Source organism: Drosophila virilis, chromosome 4 (assembly GCF_030788295.1).
Source record: "Drosophila virilis strain 15010-1051.87 chromosome 4, Dvir_AGI_RSII-ME, whole genome shotgun sequence".
In the NCBI taxonomy this organism is placed as follows: Eukaryota; Metazoa; Arthropoda; class Insecta; order Diptera; family Drosophilidae; genus Drosophila; species Drosophila virilis.
In genome coordinates this window covers 18,367,456-18,373,278 of record NC_091546.1, presented here as the reverse complement: position 1 = coordinate 18,373,278, position 5,823 = coordinate 18,367,456, and positions in this window count along the sequence as shown.

Sequence of the window (5,823 nt, the reverse complement as noted above, 5' to 3'; positions counted from 1 at the left end):
AATTTCGACTAAAAAACATGTTGACAGATTTGAATGCCAGATTAATCTAGAGGCAAAACCATAAATAAAAAACCAAATCTTGTTAAAATCAGTTGAGTTTTGACCGAGTTATGAGAAGGGCAAATTTTGAATCATTATTATATCCGATTTGTTGGCTATATTCGACTTTAGGGTGCCACATTTGGACATGAATTTCGACTAAAAAACATGTTGCCAGATTTGAATGCCAAATAAAACTAGAGGGAAAACCATGAATAAAAAACCAAATCTCGTTAAAATCAGTTGATTTTTGACCGAGTTATGAGAAGGGGAAATTTTGACTCATTACTATATCCGATTTTTTGGCTATATTCGATTTTAGGGTGCCACATTTGGACATGAATTTCGACTAAAAAACATGTTGACAGATTTGAATGCCAGATTAATCTAGAGGCAAAACCATAAATAAAAAACCAAATCTTGTTAAAATCAGTTGAGTTTTGACCGAGTTATGAGAAGGGCAAATTTTGAATCATTATTATATCCGATTTGTTGGCTATATTCGACTTTAGGGTGCCACATTTGGACATGAATTTCGACTAAAAAACATGTTGCCAGATTTGAATGCCAAATAAAACTAGAGGGAAAACCATGAATAAAAAACCAAATCTCGTTAAAATCAGTTGAGTTTTGACCAAGTTATGACAAGGGAAAATTTCGACCAATGACTGTATCCAATTTCGGAGATTAACATTTTGGCACGAATTTCGACTAAAAAACATGTTGCCAGATTTGAATGCCAAATTAAACTAGAGGCAAAACCATGAATAAAAAACCAAATCTCGTTAAAATCAGTTGAGTTTTGACTGAACTAGGGGAAGGGGAAATTTTGACTCATTACTATATCCGATTTTTTGGCTATATTCGATTTTAGGGTGCCACATTTGGACATGAATTTCGACTAAAAAACATGTTGCCAGATTTGAATGCCAAATAAAACTAGAGGCAAACCCATGAATAAAAAACCAAATCTTGTTAAAATCAGTTGAGTTTTGACCGAGTTATGATAAGTGGAAATTTCGACTCATTACTATATCCAATTTTTCGGCTATATTCGATTTTAGGGTGCCACATTTGGACATGAATTTCGACTAAAAAACATGTTTCCAGATTTGAATGCCAAATAAAACTAGAGGGAAAACCATGAATAAAAAACCAAACCTCGTTAAAATCAGTTGATTTTTGACCGAGTTATGAGAAGGGCAAACTTTGAATCATTACTATATCCGATTTTTTGGCTATATTCGATTTTAGGGTGCCACATTTGGACATGAATTTCGACTAAAAAACATGTTTCCAGATTTGAATGCCAAATAAAACTAGAGGGAAAACCATGAATAAAAAACCAAACCTCGTTAAAATCAGTTGATTTTTGACCGAGTTATGAGAAGGGCAAACTTTGAATCATTACTATATCCGATTTTTTGGCTATATTCGATTTTAGGGTGCCACATTTGGACATGAATTTCGACTAAAAAACATGTTTCCAGATTTGAATGCCAAATAAAACTAGAGGGAAAACCATGAATAAAAAACCAAACCTCGTTAAAATCAGTTGATTTTTGACCGAGTTATGAGAAGGGCAAACTTTGAATCATTACTATATCCGATTTTTTGGCTATATTCGATTTTAGGGTGCCACATTTTGACATGAATTTCGACTAAAAATCATGTTGCCAGATTTGAATGCCAAATAAAACTAGAGGCAAAACCATGAAGAAAAACCCAAATCTCGTTAAAATCAGTTGAGTTTTGACCGAGTTATGAGAAGGCGAAATTTTGAATCATTACTATATCCGATTTTTTGGCTATATTCGATTTTAGGGTGCCACATTTGGACATGAATTTCGACTTAAAAACATGTTGCCAGATTTGAATGCCAGATTAAACTAGAGGCAAACCCATGAATAAAAATCCAAATCTCGTTAAAATCAGTTGAGTTTTGACTGTGCTAGGGGAAGGGGAAATTTCGACTCATTACTATATCCGATATTTTGGCTATATTCGATTTTAGGGTGCCACATTTGGACATGAATTTCGACTAAAAAACATGTTGCCAGATTTGAATGCCAAATAAAACTAGAGGCAAAACCATGAATAAAAAACCAAATCTCAATAAAATCAGTTGATTTTTGACCGAGTTATGAGAAGGGCAAACTTTGAATCATTACTATATCCGATTTTTTGGCTATATTCGATTTTAGGGTGCCACATTTTGACATGAATTTCGACTAAAAATCATGTTGCCAGATTTGAATGCCAAATGAAACTAGAGGCAAAACCATGAATAAAAAACCAAATCTCGTTAAAATCAGTTGAGTTTTGACTGAACTAGGGGAAGGGGAAATTTCGACTCATTACCATATCCGATTTTTTGGCTATATTCGATTTTAGGGTGCCACATTTGGACATGAATTTCGACTAAAAAATATGTTGCCAGATTTGAATGCCAAATAAAACTAGAGGCAAAACATTGAATAAAAAACCAAATCTCGTTAAAATCAGTTGAGTTTTGACCGAGTTATGATAAGTGGAAATTTCGACTCATTACTATATCCGATTTTTTGGCTATATTCGATTTTAGGGTGACACATTTGGACATGAATTTCGACTAAAAAACATGTTGCCAGATTTGAATGCCAAATAAAACTAGAGGCAAAACCATGAATAAAAAACCAAATCTGGTTAAAATCAGTTGAGTTTTGACCGAGTTATGAGAAGGGCAAATTTTGAATCATCACTATATCCGATTTTTTGGCTATATTCGATTTTAGGGTGCCACATTTGGACATGAATTTCGACTAAAAAACATGTTGCCAGATTTGAATGCCAAATAAAACTAGAGGCAAAACCATGAATAAAAAACCAAATCTCAATAAAATCAGTTGATTTTTGACCGAGTTATGAGAAGGGCAAACTTTGAATCATTACTATATCCGATTTTTTGGCTATATTCGATTTTAGGGTGCCACATTTTGACATGAATTTCGACTAAAAATCATGTTGCCAGATTTGAATGCCAAATGAAACTAGAGGCAAAACCATGAATAAAAAACCAAATCTCGTTAAAATCAGTTGAGTTTTGACTGAACTAGGGGAAGGGGAAATTTCGACTCATTACCATATCCGATTTTTTGGCTATATTCGATTTTAGGGTGCCACATTTGGACATGAATTTCGACTAAAAAATATGTTGCCAGATTTGAATGCCAAATAAAACTAGAGGCAAAACATTGAATAAAAAACCAAATCTCGTTAAAATCAGTTGAGTTTTGACCGAGTTATGATAAGTGGAAATTTCGACTCATTACTATATCCGATTTTTTGGCTATATTCGATTTTAGGGTGACACATTTGGACATGAATTTCGACTAAAAAACATGTTGCCAGATTTGAATGCCAAATAAAACTAGAGGCAAAACCATGAATAAAAAACCAAATCTGGTTAAAATCAGTTGAGTTTTGACCGAGTTATGAGAAGGGCAAATTTTGAATCATCACTATATCCGATTTTTTGGCTATATTCGATTTTAGGGTGCCACATTTGGACATGAATTTCGACTAAAAAACATGTTGCCAGATTTGAATGCCAAATAAAACTAGAGGCAAAACCATGAATAAAAAACCAAATCTCGTTAAAATCAGTTGATTTTTGACCGAGTTATGAGAAGGGCAAACTTTGAATCATTACTATATCCGATTTTTTGGCTATATTCGATTTTAGGGTGCCACATTTGGACATGAATTTCGACTAAAAAACATGTTGCCAGATTTGAATGCCAAATAAAACTAGAGGCAAAACCATGAATAAAAAACCAAATCTGGTTAAAATCAGTTGAGTTTTGACCGAGTTATGAGAAGGGCAAATTTTGAATCATCACTATATCCGATTTTTTGGCTATATTCGATTTTAGGGTGCCACATTTGGACATGAATTTCGACTAAAAAACATGTTGCCAGATTTGAATGCCAAATAAAACTAGAGGCAAAACCATGAATAAAAAACCAAATCTCGTTAAAATCAGTTGATTTTTGACCGAGTTATGAGAAGGGCAAACTTTGAATCATTACTATATCCGATTTTTTGGCTATATTCGATTTTAGGGTGCCACATTTGGACATGAATTTCGACTAAAAAACATGTTGCCAGATTTGAATGCCAAATAAAACTAGAGGCAAAACCATGAATAAAAAACCAAATCTCGTTAAAATCAGTTGAGTTTTGACCAAGTTATGATAAGTGGAAATTTCGACTCATTACTATATCCGATTTTTTGGCTATATTCGATTTTAGGGTGCCACATTTGGACATGAATTTCGACTAAAAAACATGTTGCCAGATTTGAATGCCAAATAAAACTAGAGGCAAAACATTGAATAAAAAACCAAATCTCGTTAAAATCAGTTGAGTTTTGACCGAGTTATGATAAGTGGAAATTTCGACTCATTACTATATCCGATTTTTTGGCTATATTCGATTTTAGGGTGACACATTTGGACATGAATTTCGACTAAAAAACATGTTGCCAGATTTGAATGCCAAATAAAACTAGAGGCAAAACCATGAATAAAAAACCAAATCTGGTTAAAATCAGTTGAGTTTTGACCGAGTTATGAGAAGGGCAAATTTTGAATCATCACTATATCCGATTTTTTGGCTATATTCGATTTTAGGGTGCCACATTTGGACATGAATTTCGACTAAAAAACATGTTGCCAGATTTGAATGCCAAATAAAACTAGAGGCAAAACCATGAATAAAAAACCAAATCTCGTTAAAATCAGTTGATTTTTGACCGAGTTATGAGAAGGGCAAACTTTGAATCATTACTATATCCGATTTTTTGGCTATATTCGATTTTAGGGTGCCACATTTGGACATGAATTTCGACTAAAAAACATGTTGCCAGATTTGAATGCCAAATAAAACTAGAGGCAAAACCATGAATAAAAAACCAAATCTCGTTAAAATCAGTTGAGTTTTGACCAAGTTATGATAAGTGGAAATTTCGACTCATTACTATATCCGATTTTTTGGCTATATTCGATTTTAGGGTGCCACATTTGGACATGAATTTCGACTAAAAAACATGTTGCCAGATTTGAATGCCAAATAAAACTAGAGGCAAAACCATGAATAAAAAACCAAATCTGGTTAAAATCAGTTGAGTTTTGACCGAGTTATGAGAAGGGCAAACTTTGAATCATTACTATATCCGATTTTTTGGCTATATTCGATTTTAGGGTGCCACATTTTGACATGAATTTCGACTAAAAATCATGTTGCCAGATTTGAATGCCAAATAAAACTAGAGGCAAAACCATGAATAAAAAACCAAATCTCGTTAAAATCAGTTGAGTTTTGACCGAGTTATGAGAAGTGGAAATTTCGACTCATTACTATATCCGATTTTTTGGCTATATTCGATTTTAGGGTGCCACATTTGGACATGAATTTCGACTAAAAAACATGTTGCCAGATTTGAATGCCAAATAAAACTAGAGGCAAAACCATGAATAAAAAACCAAATCTGGTTAAAATCAGTTGAGTTTTGACCGAGTTATGAGAAGGGCAAATTTTGAATCATCACTATATCCGATTTTTTGGCTATATTCGAATTTAGGGTGCCACATTTGGACATGAATTTCGACTAAAAAACATGTTGCCAGATTTGAATGCCAAATAAAACTAGAGGCAAAACCATGAATAAAAAACCAAATCTCGTTAAAATCAGTTGATTTTTGACCGAGTTATGACAAGGGGAAATTTTGACTCATTACTAT